The 20,717-nt window shown below is 39.7% G+C and overlaps 1 protein-coding gene across 4 annotated transcripts in view; it reads left to right on the top strand.

The window, feature by feature from the left end:
- Positions 1-20,717, top strand: part of CMKLR2 (chemerin chemokine-like receptor 2) — a 51,461-nt gene that overhangs the window by 18,807 nt on the left and 11,937 nt on the right. Inside the window, exons 2-4 of one of the 4 annotated variants that reach the window (XM_055121754.1) lie at positions 26-135; positions 2,162-2,238; positions 20,058-20,118. The exons of 1 other annotated variant lie outside the window; for it this stretch is intronic. The gene's annotated coding sequence lies outside the window, so the exon portion shown is untranslated. Of the gene's footprint in view, positions 1-25; positions 136-2,073; positions 2,239-20,057; positions 20,119-20,717 lie in introns of all 4 variants that reach the window. 2 more of the 4 variants (XM_055121751.1, XM_055121753.1) reach the window with 2 other exon arrangements.

The raw sequence follows: 20,717 nt of genomic DNA, 5'->3' as shown, positions 1-20,717 counted from the left end.
CTGACCGCTCTGCTTTGCCTCTTAGCTGTCCTCGCCCATGCTGATTTTGTAACTCCTCCCAGTAACTGTTCTTAGCACAGTGGTGACATCTGGACTTCGTCCTTCAGCTAGTCCTTAGGACAAGCCTGAGCATAGGTAAAGTATTTCTTCATGGAATGCATCTACTAATAAAACAGAAGAAACATTAGATGACACTATCACTGTCCATGGGAAAATATCTGTGATCAGACCCGACTCTAAATCGGCCTTTTTCAAGGCCCCTACATCATCAGCCGTGTCTTCTGGTAAATCTCTGAACTAAGAAAAACTGTGCTGGTTTTCTTTGAAGTGTTCCACTTCAGCTGCATCAAGTGGATGAACAGTATAATTCTTTATAAGCATTATGATAAGATACCACCTTAAAAATGCTTTGCATATTTGCTAAAGAATAATATTTGGAACCAGGGGAATAACTCAAGAGGACGAACTGCATACTTTGCATGCAGGAGCCTTGAGTTTGGTTCATGGTACCACCTGGTACCCTGCAGGGAATAATCCCTAAATACAGAGCCAGCAGGGGACCTTGAGGACCACAAGGTATGCCCCACAATTGTTTTAATTATTATTTTTTTTTATTTAGTAGAGTTGGCAGATTGCTTGCTTGCACACAGCCAACCCTGATTCAATCTCCAACCATACAGTGGTCTCTCGAGTCTGCCAGGAGTGATCCCTGAGCACAGTTGGGTGTGGCCCCAAAACAATAACAAAAACTATTCAGGACCAGAGAGATAATATAGAAATTAAGGTGAATGCTTTGTATGCAAACAACCCTAGTTATGTCCCTAGTATCACATGATAACCCGAGCATTTCCAGGTGTCGTCCTGAAACACCACCAGGCTAACACCTGGCACCACAGAAACCAAGCAGCAACCTCAGTTCCTTGCACTGAACTGCAAGCCAAACTGGCTGGGAATCTCTGGGAGGGGTCCAGAATCTCCACAAATAATAAAAAAATGAAATATATTAACATTTAACTACTGGGGCTGGAGCAATAGCACAGCGGGTAGGGCGTTTGCCTTGCATGCGGCCGACCCGGGTTCGAATCCCAGCATCCCATATGGTCCCCTGAACACCGCCAGGAGTAATTCCTGAGTGTAGAACCAGGAGTAACCCCTGTGCATCGCCAGGTGTGACCCAAAAAGCAAAAAAAAAGCCAAAAACATCTAACTACTTAGCAATGATAATATTTGGTCACTCAGCATAAAATTATTAATATCTTAAACAGGACAGGAGAGATAGCTCAAAGGGCTGGCACATGTTTGCATGCAGGACACTCTTGTTCTATCCCAGCACCACAGTGGTGCTAAGTCCTGCTAAAAGTGATCCCAGACACCAACATGGTGACCCCAAAATGAGAAAACTAAAAATGTAAGCAAATTATTTGAAGCAGAAGTTGCCTAGTGAACAAGTAACCCTCTAGATTTGCACGAGAGGAGGTGGGAGCAGGACAAGAGACGAAAAGATGAAAAATAGAAGACTCTAAGCTAGACCTTGATCAACTCTGGCCAATTCTGAGCTGGAGCTGAAAATAGTTCAGGACACTGACAAACAGTAGGCACCCATCGTGCTCTGAGACAACAGGAACACTTACCATTTAGAAGTCTGAGTCAAGTTGTTGTTTTGGGCCCACACTCAACTGTGCTCCAGGCTTCCTCCTGGCTTTGTGCTCAGGGATCACTCTTGGCAGGCTTGGGCGACCATTATGTGGTTGGAGATTGAATAGTAGAGTCGGCCCACTCTACTATTGCTCCAGCCCCTGGTCTAAAATATTTTAAAAAAATAATTTAATAAATTGGGGGCACACCCTGTCCCGAGCACCATTAACAAGCCCTAGGGTCAGCCCTGGGGTTTGGTCACGAAAGACTATTTGCTGGTTAACTCTTCTCGCAGTCCCAGCTGGGCAACCAACCAAATAGGCTAAAACTGATGTCACAGGCTGTGGCAGCTATTTCCACATCTGTTTTATTTCCTCTTGGTTCTTGCTCCAATCCTGATTCCTGAATTCTCACTCCTGGCTGATCGTTCTCCTGCAGCGTTATTTATCCTTGGTTCTTCTTGCAGCACATTGCTCAGAGCCACGCCGTATGCCACTGACTATTCCTCTGTCACCCGGCTTTACAGATGGTCTTCTGACTTCTTTCCTCCATGTTCATGCAGTAAGCGTCACTTCTGCTTTCAAGCCAGCCTAATCCCGTGTGGTAAGTTTTCCCCTCTCAGGTCATCTGAGGCTGCATCTCTACCCTCAGGGCCATTAACACCCAAGGGCCCCACGAGCTTGGCAATGACAAAGTTCTCTGAGGCTCCCTCCAGGAACCCTGCAGCACGATCTCAAACTATTTCCTGGCTCAGTTTCATTCCGATTGGCTTCCTTGGCTTCTCAAACATCTAGCATGCAAATTCTCCCACCTTGCAATAAAAAAGAGAAAGCTGGGCAAAAGAAGTAAACCGCTTTTAATTTTGATCATAATGATAGGAGCTGATTTTAGTAGGTAAACTATTAGCCTATCAGCAGATCATAGTTATTTTAAGACTTTTTTCTCATTTGTTCTTTCAGTGATACTTACTGTTCATACTATATGCACTAAGAATTATTCTTATGGGACTGTGGAGATGGCTTAACATGCCAGAGTCCATAAATTACATGTAGAAGCCTGGGTTCAGTTCCTGAGCACTGCCAGGAGTATCCCAGGAGCACTACTCAGGTACAGCCCTCACTAAAAGAACATTCTAGCAACAAAGGGCTTTGCAGAGAATCATTTTTTTAAAAAATTTAATTATGGAATTTCTTAGAGAAGGGAGTAAGTAATAATGTAAAGAGTTTGATTTCTGGAGGAAAACATTTAAAGAATCTAATTAGTATGCCGATCTATGCTTGCTCAGTTAATCACAATTAAGGTAACCATTAAATGCTGAAATAGAAGCACAGTGGTATGAAAGAGTTAAGCTATAGTAAGCAACTTGTATTTGCTCCCAATTTTTTGTAAAGACTTTCAGATACTCAGAGAAAAAAGAAAGAATAGTACAGAGAACAATGATCTATTTGTAATCCAATTGTAAATATTTTACTACATCTGGTTGATCTGTAATTATTTATATGTTTAAATGCTTTTGTTTGAAAAGAGAAGTTTGAAGTGTAAAGAATACTTACATATTTTCTTTCTCTATCATCTCTTTTTCTGTAGTTAAACATTTAGTGTTACCAACTCACCAACAGTTAAATACCTGATTTGCTTTTACACTCTCAAGTATTGTATAACCATTTGAGAGGATGCTACATGCATCCTGCCCCCTTTCCTCAGTATATTTTAGCGTCCATTTCCTTAGAACATGACTATTCTTCTACCCACGGTTACTGGTGATTTTTAATCTATGCAATACTTTTAATCTCATCTATAACCCACAATTTAAATTTTTGTCAAGGGATCCAATCATCGTATTTCCCTTCAGCAGAAGATGCAGTCTGGCTTTATATATTACATTACAGTTCGCTTTAATTTCGGGCATACCATTACCTTTGTTTTTAATGACTTTGCCATTTCTGCAGAAACAAAAGAAAAAGTAAAAACAAAAGCAACCCCTCCCCCCAAAAATTAAAACTATTGCTTCCCATTTGGAAGCTATCTCATGTTCAACTCCTGTCACAGGTTGAGTTTTCTGAAAATAGGATTCTAAACACAGATGAACATGAAAAATACTTTCTAAAAGAATGTAGTCCAGGGGGCTGGAGTGATAGCACAGCGGGTAGGGCGTTTGCCTTGCACGCGGCCGACCCGGGTTCGATTCCCAGCATCCCATATGGTCCCCTGAGCACCGCCAGGGGTAATTCCTGAGTGCAGAGCCAGGAGTGACCCTTGTGCATCGCCAGGTGTGACCCAAAAAGCAAAAAAAAAAAAAAAAAAAAAAGAATGTAGTCCAGTGTCTTCAGAACTTACTATTTCCCTGGGTATTGTAAAATCTAAAAACAAAGTCACAAGTGGTAAAGAAAACAGTATGTGCTTTTTCTCTGATTACTTCAACTACCCATACAGATAAAGAAGTTTTTTAAAATGTGGGCTATCCTTGGGGCTGGAGCAATAACACAGCGGGTAGGGCGTTTGCCTTGCATGCGGCCAACCCGGGTTCGATTCCCAGCATCCCATATGGTCCCCTGAGCGCTGCCAGGAGTAACTCCTGAGTGCAAAGCCAGGAGCCAACCCCTGTGCATTGCCAGGTGTGACCTAAAAAGCAAAAAAAAAAAAAAAAAAAAAAAAATGTGGGCTATCCTTGCTAGAGTGATAACTGAAGACCTTTGTTTATTTATTTATCTTTTTATTATTGTTATTTTTTGCTTTTTGGGTCACACCCAGCAATGCACAGGCGTCACTCCTGGCTCATGCACTCAGGAATTACTCCTGGTGGTGCTCAGGGGATCATATGGGATGCTGGGATTTGAACCCAGGTCACCCTCGTGCAAGGCAAATGCCCTACCCTCTGTGCTATCACTCCAACCCTGAAGACCTTTATTTATTAAGAAAAAACAAAGTAAAGAAGTATAACTATAATACTAATTGTATTATATATTTATAAAATTTAGTTTTTAACAGATTATTCTATGTGTGTGATAAGTTGTCAGATCCTACTTTTTACATTTTCTCTAAGAATAAAACAAAGTTTTAAAGCTGTTAAGGCTTCTTAAATTTTGCTAGTAAGGTCACAACATGTAAGAATCACATAATCTTAGCGTATCATAGCATGTTGTATCATAATCATATTATATAGTTACTAAAACCTCTTAGTCCTTTCAGTGTAACACTCTCATTACAAGCAGTGCTAATCTTCTTAAAATATTATAACTCATTTGCTGTTGCCAAATAGAAAAAGCATGTGACATAAGAATCTTTTCAGATTATTTCCAGTCTTTTAAAATTAATATCTGCTAATTAAGTTGTTTGTTAACTTTCTGATGGAAAATAATTACATGTTTGCCTAGTATCAGACAAAATAGCTTCAAAGTTTTTTTTTGTTTTTTAATAGTTTATTTTTAATTAGTGAGTCAACGTGAGGGTACAGTTACAGATTTATACATTTTTGTGCTCATGTTTCCCCCATACAAAGTTCAATAACCCATCCCTTCACCAGTGCCCATTCTCCACCACCAGTAAACACAACATCCCTCCCCCGCTCCCCAGTCCCGTCTCCCCTGACCCCACACTGCCACTATGGCAGGGTATTCATTTGGGCACCAACTTGAAAAAAACTCATTCCTCGTTACTTTTATTTCTCCTTTCTCATTTCTCCTGTACAAAGGTGTTGCTATTAAAATTAAATGATATAGGTCCAGAGAGAGTACAGTGTGTAGGGAGCTTGTCTTGCATGCAGACAGCCTTGATTCAATACCCGAAACCCCATATGATCCCTTGAATCCAGAAGTAATCCCTAAGCACAGAGCCAGAAGTAAGCCTTTAGCACTGACAAGTTTGGCTGAAAGCCTAAATAAATAAATTAAATTATGAGATTAATTTTCATCCAAATTATGAATATTCCTTGAAATTGAAAGAAGTGAGAAATATATTTATTATAAAATATCTTAATTTTTGTGTATGATAATGAAGAATTCATGTTCTGAGTAGTATATGTTATAATAAAGAACAGGTAAATTTTAAGCAGGACAATGCTTGGTGCATGTAGGACACTGGATTTTTGAACATATGACCATAAGCTTGCAAGCCAGGAGAAAATAAGCTACACTGCTATAATTCTGAACCTCTAAGTCTAGTTTCTATATACATTATTATATAATTGGCATATAAAATGATATAAAGCAACAATTTTTCTGCTTCTCTCAGCACCAACCTCTCTCTTCTGGTAACTACCAATGAATTCTGTATATAATAATTTGTTTTTATTTTGTTCATTTGCTTTTTTTCTTAAATTCAACATGAGTGAAATAATTCAGTTTTTCTTTTACTCACTTATTTCCCTTGACATAATGCGTAATATTGTATCTGTCTTTAACCCCTGCCCCTCGCATTAACCTTCATCTCAACCCTAGAGTTAACCCTGGCCCAACCTTGGCCTACCCCTACAAATGCACTAAATTTAACATTCACCTAAATCCTAACTTGCATTCTCAATTTTATCCATGCCAAACTTAAGCCCTAGCTCTATCCTTATTCTTAATGTAGCTATAAAACTAATCCTGACCCTAGCCTTGGTCCTCACCTTACCTATTACCCTAAATTTAACATTCATTCTAATCTTAACTTTTATTCTTAAACTCCACCGTGGCCAAACCTAAGACCTATATCTATCCTATCTCACCCCTAACTCTAATATTAACCCTGGCCATTGCCTTGGGTACCCCTCTCAATTACTCTAAATATAACATTCACCATAATCCTAGCTTTCATTCTAAACTTTTATTATACCCATACCTGAACTCTATTTCTATTTCTAGCCCTAACTATAAACCTAATTCTAACCCTAAGCCTAAACCTAATACTAACCCTGACCCTAGTCTTAGCCTAACCCTTCCAACTACCATAAATTTAATATTCACTCTAATCCTAGCTTTCCTTCTCAGCTTTAACCATAGCCAAACCAAATTCTATCTCTCTTTATTCCTAATATTTAAAATATATATTTTTAATTGAATAACTGTGAATTACAAAGTAACTACATTATTCGTGATTGAGTTCCAGGCATATGTAATATTCTAGCACCAACTCCTTCACCAGTATCCATTTTCCTTCCAACATCCCCAATTTCCCTTCTGCCCCCTCAGTATGCCTAAGCCTAATCTTTTTTTTTTTTTTTTTTTGGCTTTTTGGGTCACACCTGGCGATGCACAGGGGTTACTCCTGGCTCTGCACTCAGGAATTACCCCTGGCTGTGCTCAGGGGACCATATGGGATGCTGGGATTTGAACCCGGGTCGGCCGCCTGCAAGGCAAACGCCCTACCCGCTGTGCTATCTCTCCAGCCCCCCTAAGCCTAATCTTAACCCTAGCCCTAATACTAATCCCAATCCTTTTCCTAATTCTACCAAACCCCAAATTTAACATTTGACCTAACCCTTACTTTCTCAGTTTCAATAATAGCCCAAACTAAACTCTGTTCCTAACTCCATTCCAAACCTGAACCATAAATCTTACCTTAGTACTAAACCTGACCCTAGCCCTGGCTAAATTGGCCGCTTGGTCTCATAGACCAACTAAGTGGGGCCAGTGAGACAATATAGGACATAAGATTGTTGCCAATGGGGCTTTGGTCAGCAGCTGAGAAGCACCAGGGGACCCCTTAGAGCAGTGCCTGGAGATGTCTCTGAGAACAGAGCCTGAGCCCCGGCAGGTCAGGCTCCAAGTAGTTTTCAAATATACAGAGTCTAGCCTAACTCTACCAGGTGAAATTCACAAAAATGGGGAAGTAATAACCTTGGAAATCTTTTCCGTATAAAGTGGAATCTGGTGAGTGAGCCAGAAAGTACAGGGGATAGGTGCTTGATTTAATACCCAAAGACCCTTGGTTTGAATTTCTGGCACCACATATAGCCCCAGCACTGCCAGGGGTCATTCCTGAATAGCCTCTGAACACTGATAATGTGCCCCCTCTCCCCCAAAAAAAGACAAAACAAAACAGAAAAACTAGCAACTAAATGAACGGTCATAAACAATTTCAGTACTCTGAAAATAACTCAAATGTTTGTAGCAACAATCTGGAGTGAATTTATTGCTAACAAAAACAAAAGAGCAGAGGATGTGGCCCAAGCAAGTGGACACTTATTTACATGTGTGAGGCCCTGGGTTTGATCTTCAACACCACATGGTCTCTCTAAGCAGAACTGGGTGTGGCCCTGAGTATTGCTGGGAGTGGCCCCCCACAATGAACAACCACCAAAAATCCAAATAAAAGTGAGAAGAAATTCTCCATTCTAGTATAAGCAATGAGTTGGGGTTTTTTTTTTTTAGGTTGTCCCAGTTTCATCCTGGGCTCTCGCTGAAAAATAACTTTTTCAAGAAAGTTCTCGAAAACTAACAACCTCTGTCCCCAGTGAGGACCAGCAATATGTAAGCCCTTGAAAGGAGCAATGAGGAGTTGGAAATCCTTGAGAGAGCTTCATTTCCAGAGAACGTTATGTGACCTATCTTGTGGTTCCCTAGAAAACCTAATTACAAAATTATCTGTATTTGACCTAACTCAGAACTTGTGTAGTATAAAATGATTTTTTCCTCATAAGCATTTGTCAAGAGCAATTCTAGGCAATTACTTAACTTTGCAATTATCTGAGGCTATGACTACCAGTTGGGGAAAACCATTAAAATAAGTTAAAAGTTTTAAATGGAAAAACTTGAGAGAAGAGACAACAGAGGGGACTTGCAGAATTCCTGAATGTACCTGGTATCAAGAAGGTCTCATCCTCATAGAAGGAGGTGCTCATGCTAGGGCTCTGTGCATTGCTGAGAAAGATCTGGAAAGACATTCAGTTTTCACCTCTGGGTGAGGGTAAGGCTTTGTGTAGGTAGAAAGAGAAGATTAAGACAGAGTAGAAATTGCACTGTGCATACCCATGGGGCCCCTCACCAAAAGACTGGGAATCTTATTGACTCGGATGCTTTAGGGAATTTCTGTCCAATCATAAGCCTACAAACTAGGGAGAAACTTCAGTGATCACAAACTGTAGATAGACTTTGTTGAATTAGGTTAAAAATTCCTTAAAAAAAAAAAAGCAAGCAAACCAAAGAAACAAAAACAATAATGTCAACAAACAGCAGTAGCAACAAAGCCTGGGAAGAAGAAGACTGATGTCCAGAATTAATTATCTTTATTTTAAATGTTTAGGAAGTAGTTATATAAAGAGATGAGAAACTATATCCTGGGGCCAGAAAGATGGCAGTTGCCTTGTGCATGGCCATTCTGGGTCCAGTACCAGAGATGGTCTCCCCAAGACCTGCCTGGAGTGATCCTTGAGCAGTCAGGAGTAAGCCCTGAGCATTGCATTTGACCCCAAGACCTAAATAAACAAAAAGAAACAATAACCCACAAACACAAGGGAAAAAAGAGAATAGTCAATAGAAGCTGTCCTTAGGAAGTTCAGATATTTAACTGATTAAACAAAGACCTTCAATAAGTGATTTTAAATATGTTCAGTGTGGCCAGGAGAGATAGTACAGTAGTACAGTGGATAAGGTGTTTCACTTGCCTGTGCTGACACAGAGTTTATCCCTGGCAACATGTATGGTCTCCCGGGACCCACTGGAGTGTTTTTTGAGCACAGAGTCAAGAGTAAGCTTTGAGTCAACCAAGTGTAGCCCCCAAACTAAATAAAGATAAAAATAATATGTTTAATGGACCAAAAGAAACTATTCTATAAGTAGAAAAGTAAAAGATGAGCCCAGAGTCAGGTGGAAATACAACTAGGTGTGCTCCCCCACAGCCCCCCGGCAAAAAAAAAAAAAAAGAACCAGAGGAAGGAATGAGAATGCTGTCTCACCAGATGAAGAATATAAATAGAAAAATATTCCTAAAAATTATGTAAAAAGAACTCTAGAGCTAGAAAGATAGCATGAGGGTTAAGATACTTGCTTGGGAGTTACCCTGATTTGATCCCAGAACCAGAAATAAACCTCTGGTCCCAGAGTCAGGAAAAAGCCCTGAAAATAGTAGGATGTGGACCAAATAACAACAAACAGACCTAAAAGAACTATATCAAGTGGTAAAGTTGAAAGTAAATCGCTAGAGCTATTCAGTAGCAAATTAGAATAGGCAGAAGGAGAAATCACCAAACTGAAGACAGTTGGCCCTCAAACTGGAAATTCTGAGGTCATCCAGATTATGAACAGGGGTGGTGGGGGGAGGGTGAAGAATAAAGCAAAACTGAACAGAGACTGATCAGACAAGGTAATGCTTCTTGTTTCCAACTCTTCCTTCTCTCTAACAACCCAGAATGATCTATACCCAGTTCTTCTCACTAGTGATTTCAAAACATTTAATGACTGTAGAAAACAAAATGTAGTCAAGATGATGGGATATAATACCTTGGGTTTTCGAAACACACTTAGAAACAATGATTCAACATTCAAGTTTCTATATTTGTTGTTTGTAGATTCAGAGAGTTGAGTAAGGGTCCACTGGAAACCAATCCAGAGTCATGTGAGGGGTATTATACATACACACAGTTCCAAAAAGGCATTCCTTTACGTAACTTTCAGGATGTCACTGTTTCCAATTGTCCATTTGGATTTGCATGATCTTGTTTTGATAGTCTATTGAGCAAATTCATTCTCTTTTCCCAAACATCCAATTACCAGGTTATGGTTTTAGTTAGTTCTACAGCAATGTAATCATCAAAGGGCTCATTCAAAAATGGCCGCTTTTTACTTACTTATTTATTTTATATGGTTTTGATTTTTTGTTTTTTATTGAATCACAGTGAGATACACAGTTACAAGATTGTGATTGGGTTTCAGTTATATAATGTTCCAACACCCATCCCTTCACCAGCATACATTTCCCACCACCAATGTCCCCAGTTTCCCTCCCTACCTCATCCCTGCCTTCCTCTGTGTCAGGCATTTCTTCCCCGACACCTCTTTTTTAAAGATTGAGGTCCTCAGTAATGCTGAAGGAAAGTCACTAGTCTTAGTATTGGATATTGATAATAACTATGCATGATGTTCATCTGCATTCATTAACTCCCAATTGGGACCTTTTCTAAGCATTTAATTTGAATTATTACTTTTCTTTCGGGCTGGAGCGATAGCACAGTGGGTAGGGCATTTCCCTTGCACATGGCTGACCTGGGTTCGATTCCTCCACCCCTCTCGGAGAGCTCAGCAAGCTACCGAGAGTATCCCGCCTGCACAGCAGAGCCTGGCAAGCTACCCAAGGCGTATACAATATGCCAAAAACAATAACAACAAGTCTCACAATGGAGACATTACTGGTGGCAGCTCTAACAAATTGATGAGCAATGGGATAACAGTGACAGTGACTTTCCTTTCAGGTTTGTCTCTATTTTGCCTTATGGCTGATTTTCTCTGATACTAACAAAGTTTTGCCAATAATTTTGCTGTTGGTGGTCTTTGCCCAGCTTCTCATTTTTCATCCTTTAACTTTTTATTTTACTGTGTACTTATGTGTCCTCTTTTAAACAAAATCCTAGTAGATTATGTATATTATTCATGCTAGCAATTCTTTTATTAGAAAAGTTCATCAGTTTACACTTATTTGATTAACAATACATTGACATTTGTTTCTAACACCTTAATTTGTGTTTTATTATTAACCTCTTTTGTATATATCTTCTTCTTTTAGTCTCTACAAGTTTGGAAGTTGCACACTCCATTTTTATCATTTGTGTAATACTCAAGTAATTATAACATATATGCTTAACTTATTAATGTTTAAACTTAATCACTAAATTAACCTTCTTCTAAAGGAGTAAATTGATTGACAATACTTTTATGTTGATCATCTCCCTTTATCATATCCTATTTCTGTTCTGTATTTTGACTCTTTCTCATGACCTTTTAACTTTACAAATTATACATTATTGGGGCTTAAGTCAGAGTACAGTGGGTAGGTTGTTTGCCTTTTATGTGGCCAACCTGTGTTCAATACCCAACATCCCATATGGTTTCCCAACACAGACAAGAATGATCCCTGAGTTGCAGAGTCAGGAATAAGATCTGAGTACCACCTGGTATAACTCCCAAAACTAAACAAACCAAAAAAATAATTGTATATTATTTATCATATATTTATTTTTGTTAATCCACCTGGTTACCTTTCCCCTCACCATTGTTTCTAACTTTAAATTAATTCCGAAATATGAGATTTGTAATTTTTTTAAATCTTACTTTATTTTTCCCCCCACCCCCCTCCCTTGCTTTATTTTTAATAAAATCTGACTGGTAGCTCATAGAGATAGTTGGAGTACATGCTTTGCATGAAGGTGACCATTTTCAGTTCCTGGCAACAATGTAATCCCCTAACCACTGCCAGGAGTGAACTCTGAGCAGTGAGCTTGGAGTAGCCCATGAGCACTGCCTGGTGTGACCTCAAAGCAAACAGAAAGTCATTTTTAATAGTGACTTGTCTTTCATTAGCTGTTTTGATTCTTATTTCTGTATATAAACATATAAATGCACTTAATTCTTCATTTGATAAACTCAGTGTCTGAAAACTTGGTAAATCTAATTCTGTTGCTAGTTTTTTTCTGTTTACTCTTTCTAATGGTGCATTGTTTTCTCGTGTAATTTACTTTTATTTTTAGTCATGAGCTTATGTTCACTTGAACTTCATCCAGGATCTGAGACCTAGGTTGAAAATGTGTTCTTACAGAGATGATTTTTTTTTCTCCCTGCTTTTTGGCAGGAGCTCAAGGACACTGATGATTCAGGACTATTTAAACTCTATTCTAAGCTTAGAATTTTGTATATGTGTGTGTGGTGCCAGGGATCAGACCCAGAGCTTCACACATGCAAAGCAGGTGCTCTACCCCTAAGCATATCTTAGCCCCTCATCGTGTGGCTTTTTTAAAGCTATAAATTGATATAAGAAAAGATTCACAGTCACAAAGTTTCAGGGAAGACTTTTTTTTTTTTCTAAAAAAAAACTTTGACCTAGCACTAAAGTTGAAGCAGTCAGGGAGAGTTACTTACTGTATATATTTTTTCTATTTATCTTTTTCTGACTCAATAATTTCAGCTTAATTCAGGGGTCCCTGGTCATACAGCTTCGTAGCCTGCTCCACTGCATCTGTGAGCTTTGCAACGGCCCTTTGTGTGCCAGGGCAGCCAACAGCTCTGGGATCCCTCTGGTCCCTTGCTCCTCTTTCCTCCTGTTTCCATGCAGGCCAGTAAGGATTTTTTGACTTTCTTGCCAGCTCAGATACACATTAAAATATGTGTATTTAGCTCAGTGCTTTTGGAGACTTTGCAGTGAACTTTTAAAAAAGAATACCTAGAATATCGAGTACCACATTGCCAAAAACAACTCCACCCCAGCTTTGAAGCTGTAACCCTCCCTCTGTCATCTTGAGAAGGATCGACATTACACTGCCATTTCTTATCTAAATATAGAAGGACCAGGATTCCACAGACTGCAGTGATGGCATTGTTGGGATATCCCACTGTCCTTTCATATCAGTAAGTCTCAGAGCCAGACTGGAACAAACCCTCGTTGACTATTTCCTTTAGGAAAGGAACCTCAAGTCACACACTTCCCAGTGGCTGATTCTTTCTACCTCTCTTCCCCCAAATCTCCCAATGTCCATATTCTTTAAAATCAAACTTTAGGTATTTGAGAGAGTACAGCAGGTAGGACTCTTGCCAAGCCAACTCAGGTCAACTCAGGTTCAATCCCCAGCACCCCATATGAAACTTGGGGATGGGCCCCTCTAGGAGTGATCCTTGACTGCAGAGCCAGGTTTGGGCGCATGCAAGGAAAGTACCTTATCCCTATATTATTTCTCTGGCGTCTCTTAGCTGGTTTTAAAGATAAGCTTAGAGTTGATAAACTTTTCAACTGGTGACACCCATTCTTAAAGTTTCAGAAAGTCAGACTTAAGATTTGAAGCATTTTTTTTTTTACTTTCCTTTCTTAAAGAAAATGTGATAAATAACAACAACAAATAAAGATAGGGGACTGGTGGTATAGCACAGTCGGTAAGGCATTTGCCCTGCATGCAACTGACCCGGGTTCTATTCCCAGCATCCTATATGGTCCCCTGAGCACCACCAGTAGTAACTCCTGAGTGCATGAGCCAGAAGTAACCCCTATGCATTGCCGGGTATAACCTAAAAAGCAAAAACAAAAACAAAAACAAACAAATCAAATAAAGATAGGAACCTGGTTCTTTTCTCCTTCAACCCTACCCTCCCACCCCCCTTCCAATCTTTCTTTTTGGAAAGAAGAAAATAGAAAGTTTGTACCACATGCCCCAATATTTTCTCTAAAGATAGGAACCTGGTTCTTTTCTCCTTCAACCCTGCCCCCCCACCCCCTTCCAATCTTTCTTTTTGGAAAGAAGAGAATAGAAAGTTTGTTCCACATGCACCAATATTTTCTCTCCCTATGTCCTAGTTATAAAAACATAATATAAGGAACAATTTAGAAATTGGGGACTCAGAGCCTGGAGGAATCGTACAGTGGCTTCGTGGCATGTCTTGCAGCCTTGTCAACATTGACTTTGAGTTCAAATTCCTAGAGTCCTTTATGCCCTGCGTACAATCCTGCAACTCCACAGTTTGAACCTGGCAGCCCTGCTCTCTGATTGGAGGAACAAAGGAAAATGAGAAAAAAAAGAAAGTGAAAAAAACAAAGTGGAGATTCTATTTTCTCTGCATTCTACAGCTGTTTTGGGCTCGGCTTTGTGTTTGTAACCTTTTTTCACAGATGTTACACTTTACAAAATGTGACTCATTAGGGTGGTTCTAGTATCTGAGAGATGGAAATAAATCCCGGGAGGGCTAAATGAGTCCACAAGTCTGGATCACTCAAAACCTGAAATCTTTGAATAATTCTTTTCCTGGGATTAAAAAGAGCAGGCAGTAAGACATTGCCCTATTTAAATGAATCCAACAAACCAATGATTTAAAATTCATTCTTTTTTTTTTTCCCTCTAGGAGAAATGAGAAAGGGAAAAATAATTGTGGACTGGTTTGTTTTCTTTTGCAAAATGTTTTCAATTTGCCAAAGTTTTTTGGTGTGGATCTTGTTCCATATTTTTGTCCCAAAATATATATTTTACTAGAAAACAGATTTTTAAATGTTCAATTCTACAGATCACTGAATTTGGTGCTACTTGGAGGTATGGAAAATAAGAAAAGAACTAGAATGCGTTATCCTACCATCTTTGTACTTTCTCATAAAAGTTTAAAACTCGATGCCTGGGGCTGGAGCTATAGTACAGAGGGTAAAGCATTTGCCTTGCACACGGCAAATCTGGGTTCAATTCCCAGCATCCCATATGGTCCCCTGAGCACCGCCAGGAGCAGTTCCTGAGAGCATGAGCCAGGAGTAACCCCTGTGCATCTCCAGGTGTGACCCAAAAAGCAAAAACAAAAAACAAAACAAAACAAAACAAAAAACTAGATGCCACCTGCATTTTCCACATGACAAAACTGGGGCCTCAAGTGGAAAGATCAGATTCCACAAGTATACAAGCTAGTGACATGCAAAACAAAAACTTAAAACCATCTCTCCTGGGTCCCAATACTTCTTCAGTGCATCAAGCTACCTTGTACTTTTGGCTTTAAGTGGAATTAAGATCATGGCAGAGTTGGAACTAGGAGGAGGCCGCTGAAACGAAATTTTAACGGGCACCAAAAATAACTCATTAATCAAAATTAATGTAAAAATAAGTCATGATGAATAAAGTATCAAAATTGTCACTGAAGACAGGATTTAACCCTGCAGTTCTACGATTTGATATAACTTGCTTCGTGGTAATCTTGTCAGCCTGAAATTTTGGGTGGAGCAAGTAGAAAAAGGATCAAGAAAATATACCTATGTCTGAGATAACAGTCTGGAATGCCAAGACAGTTAGTCAGGGTTGACTGCATGCAAGGCAGATATCTTACTACCTGTATTATCTCTCCAGCCCTATTTTTTTTTTATTAAAAAAAAAAAACACCAGAGACAGAAGGTCATAAGAGGAAAGCTGGAGATGTGGCCCTGGGACCTGTCTTCTAGGAGGCCTTGGTCCCCCAATAATAAAGGTTCCCTTTAAGGGTTCTGCTAGGTTGAGGACAAAATGTAGTTCTTAGAGACTAACAGTGGGGTTTGATCAGAGGGCTTTGATCAGAGCTAGAATCTAGATTAAAACTTTCCTTTCAGGGCTGGAGTGATAGTACAATGGGGAGGGCCCAACAGCCCAAAAAAGCCAAGTAAATTAATAAATGAATAAGTGTAAGATTTAAAATATAAATAGCACTGTAGAACTGTTGTCTCAGTGTTCATTGATTTGCTCGAGCAGGCACCAGTAACATCTCCATAGTGAGACTTGTAACAGTAAAATATAAATAAATAAAATAAAAGTTTCTTTTCCCTTTTCATTTTCTTCTCTCTCCTTGGTGTTCTGTGCCTGAAAGGCTAAGTCAAGAGCAATATTGTGTAGTATTTGAAAGTATCTTTGGCATGAGAAGACTAGGAGGGGAAAATCATAGCAAGATCTAGGAGGAATGGAGAGGTCATTTAGTAGTGCAGTCTTCTAGGTTCTTCTATGTCCAGTTCACCAAGAGCAAACTGTCGCTGTCCCCGAGGGTGGTCACCCGCCCACCTGCGGTGACCCAAGGGTCTCTTTGGTGTGTTTGGGGCTCATCACCTTCCTCCCGGCCAGCTGATAGTAATAGATGAATGAAGGAATGGGAGCCACCACTGCTGATTAGTAATCAATGGCCATTTATTTAAGTCTTACAGTATTAGTTATAGACAAATCATGAAGGGTTGGGGGTAGAAGTTACACATAGGTGTGGTAGAACATGATCATAAACAACAAACAGATGTAAAGCCCTTCCTTCAGGGGAAGTTCTTCTAGGAGATACTCAAGGACAAAATCTCACCTAAGTGCTAATTATTCTAGATTCCTGCTAGGAGATCCGCCCAAGGGCAGAATTCCATCTAAAGATGTATTGCTTTCTTCTTCCCTTAGCCAGTATCTATTTAAACAATCATCTTAAATTTACTTAATATTTCTAGTCATTTTGTATGGAAACAGTAAGAGATATGTTAAGCTTAAAAGGAAGCTCTTTCTGAGGACATCTCGCTGTATATCCCAGACTACAGTCCTCAGGTCAGGTTAGTCTTTCCTAACCCTAGCAAGGACCTTATACAGTCACTTGTCTTGGAGTTGTGTCAGAGTTTGTTCCATGACCGTGCTCTTAAGTTATTATACTTCATTGGCATTTAGCCTGTCCTTTTTTGATGGACCCAGGCCTAGTTTACAGATTGCCCTGGGTCTGTCTTTGTCCCTCACTGGGTTCCCCCCTTATGGGGCGTTAGGAACTAAGAGCAACTAAGACTTAAGTCAAGTAAATATGATGGATACCCAGGAGTAAATATTATTCGAAGTCAATTAATTCCCAAGTTACAAAAGCATAGCATTAACTGTCTTCCTGTGTGTATACAAAAAGGACATTGCACTAAAATAAACTAGAAAAGGACATAAAGAAAAAAGAAAAACAGTATTTCATTTACATATGCAAAATCCAGAGCCCTCAGAAGAATTTTACTTTATAAATTATAGGGTCTGATTTGGGTATACATGATTAAGGAGAGCACAAAGGAGAGGTTAAAGATAAACACAGAAGATTGGGAGTGCCTGATGGAATGGGGTGTGCCTCAGGAGCACTGTGATGGGTATAACTCAATAAACTGAAACTCCCTGGAGGGGGAGTGTGGGGTGGGGTGTGGGGTGGGGAAGAAAGGAGAAATCAACATAATCCAACAGCAAAGGGACTTTGGGACTTAACCTACCAGGCAGCAATAAAGAACATGCATTTGCATGGATGTTCTTAGAAACTGGTGTTGGGAGCTAGATGGAAGTTGCTTTACAGGTTCCTGGTCTAGCAATCAGGTTCTTCAGTTTTCTTTAATTTTTTGTAGGGGCTTAGCAGTAGAGTCAGAAACAGCCCCAGAAATCAGCTGGATTCTGGGTAGCTGGATCATCTGACACAGTACTCAATGGTAAAAGCTGCTTTATGCTGACTAGTCCTGAAAATGGAGGTGGGGAGGGATGAGGAAGTGTCTAAGAAAGAGCCAAAGTCACTCGCTTCTTCTTTCACTGCCCTAAGTTTCCTCTTATGCAATCATCCTCACTTGCTAGGAAGAGTAGTTTATTTTTGTTTTGTTTAGCTTTTTCATTCAGCCATAGACACTGCATGTAAAAGAAAGTGAAATTGTTCTCTAAATTTAACATCATCTGGGGTCTGAGTGATAGAACAGTGGGTAGAGAGTTTACCTTACACGTGACCAACCCAGGTTTGATTCCCAACATCCCATGGTCCCCCATGCACCACTAAGATTATTTCCTAAGTGTAGAGCTGGGAATAACCCCTGAGCATTGCCAGGCGTGACCCCCAAAAGCCCAAATTTAATTAATTAATAAAAATAAATAAATTCAGCATCATTCTCAGAAACTTGACGGTTTGAAACACTCTTTTGAAGGGATGTCTATGCTTCAGGTAGAGGTTAAGAACATGGGTATATACAAATAAGAAGAAAACTGTAAACCATGTAATCAGAAGGGGGCTGGAGAGATGGAACAGCATGAAAGGCTTTCACTTTACATGTAACTGATCCAGGTTTGATCCTTGGCACGGAATATGGTCTCCCTAGCTCTGCCAGGAATGATCCCTGAGTGCAGAGCAAAAAAAAAGCACTGAGCAAAGTTGGGTGTGGCTCCAACATTAAAAAAAAAAACAAAAACCCAAGAAGACAATCTTCTGGACTAGAGATTTACCTCAAGTGTTACGGCACATTCTAGTATCATGTGACAGGCTCTAGGTTTGATTCCTAGTGCCACATGGACCTCACTGCAAGCATTGTCAGGGCAGTGTAGGCCCTGATAATTTTTATGAAAAAGAATTTTGATTACATTCTTTTCTTCAGTCATCGTTTATATGACTGAAGTGCCATTTTTTCATATTATAAAAATACGGCCAAAAAGGGAGCTTAAAAGGTTAGTGTGCATTGTGTTACATGTCGTAGGCATGGTTTCAATCCCTGGCATCACAATGTCCCCTCATGTACCATACCACTGAGAGTGACCCCTAAGCAATGTCTAAGAATAGCCTGAACTCTGTCATACGCTTTATTTTAATAAAACAAAACAGAAGGAAAAAAAAGAAATTCTAACCAGGCTAACTTGTCAACTGAATGATTTTTGAAAATTCTTTAATTTACATTAGCATCAATCTCAATCAATAGATAGAATATTAAAAATGACACCTAAGCTTGCTCTTCAGACCCATGTCCTGCCCTGAACACATATCTCACTTACTTGTGTCTTTTCTTGAATGCTTTTCCACTGTGGAAAAGCCCATGTTCTCTTTTGAACACATACTTATCTCTTTCTCTCCCCTCACATTTTTCTAAATAAATTTCTCTCTCTGGAAGGAGCGATAGCACAGCAGGTAAGGTATTTGCCTTGCACTTGGCTGACCCGGGTTCAATTCCTCCGTCTCTCTCGGAGAGTATCCCATCCACATGGCAGAGCCTGGCAAGCTCCCCTCGGTGTATTGGATATGCCAAAACCAGTAACAACAAGTCTTACAATGGAGATGTTACTGTTGCCCGCTGGAGCAAATCCATGAACAACGGGATGACAGTGATACAGTGACAATGATACAAAATTTCTCTCTCTCTCTCTCTCTCTCTCTCTCTCTCTCTCTCACACACACACACACACATACACACACACGCACACATGCACACACGCACACACGCACAGGACAGGAGTAGCCCTTGAACACTGCCAGGTGTGGCCCACTCCCTTCCCCCACCCACCCAAATATGCAATCCACAAAACAAAACACGTTTTTTAGCTTTCTGCTCAGAATCTTTCAACCCTTGAAACAATATATCCTATTTTCTTGTATAGCTGCATTCTATGTTCTTTCTACCAGTCACTCCAAACATCCAATATGTATTATTTTTTTTTTACTCTGAAACTGGTAGTAATCAATGTTTACAGGTATTAAATAATTACTGCTGCCAAGTATTGACCTAATCTTTTTAAAAGGACTTTCTCATGTGATTGTCACAGCAATGGTGAATTAGTAATATTAGTTCTACTTAGAAAATGAGAAAACTGAGTTCTGAAGGTAGCAGGTGATTTGTCTAAGATTCCACCAGCCAAGAAGAGATAGGTCCGAGATTTCAAGGAAGACAGCCTCATTCCAGAACCCCTTGAAGCATTTTATGGTCTGATACTTGAATTATGCCTGTATGCTAATTATCCTAAAGTTTTGCAAGGCAATTAAGCCTAAAAATTTCTCCCTGACCCAGGGTTAATCATTCAATCTGTTTCCTCCTAGCAATCAACAGAGCCAAAGGGACTGTACTAGTCTGCTGGGTGGAGCATCAAAACAACTGAAAGTAAGTGGGTGTTGGCTTTCACATTTTTCACACATAGTACTCTGTCCACAATGGCCTCAGAAAGCAGGGCCAGGAGCTTGGATCTGCAGGCTAGTCATGATTTTTATTATTTATTTTTGCTTTTTTTTTTTGGTCACACCCTGTGATGCTCACGGGTTACTCCTGGCTCTGCACTCAGGAATCACTCCTGTCGGTGCTTGGGGGACCATATGGGATGCTGGGAATCGAATTCAGGTCGGCTGCGTGCAAGGCAAACACTCTACCCACTGTGCTATAGCTCTAGCCCCTATAAGTTCTTTTTTATAGAAAATAAAAACTCAGCTTGATTCAGTTGTTACGTTTTCATAAAGGCAAATTTTTCCTCTCCCAACACCTGTAATTTTACACTGAATAAAACATTTACGTGCCTACAATTAGTGGGATTTTCTGTCTGACATTGATTTTTAGTGCCAAATCAATAAAAAAAATTTTTTTTGATTGTGAAGATTAGACTCAGTTTAGCTGGGCATCCTGAAGATTTTATGAATGTCGTTTAAGTATATCTCCCTCGTTGTCATTCTAACAACTCTTTTTGCCCAATGCACTTCATCTTTGACTTC

This window comes from Sorex araneus, chromosome X (assembly GCF_027595985.1).
Source record: "Sorex araneus isolate mSorAra2 chromosome X, mSorAra2.pri, whole genome shotgun sequence".
NCBI classification, from domain to species: Eukaryota; Metazoa; Chordata; class Mammalia; order Eulipotyphla; family Soricidae; genus Sorex; species Sorex araneus.
This window is presented reverse-complemented; position numbering and strand designations above follow the sequence as displayed.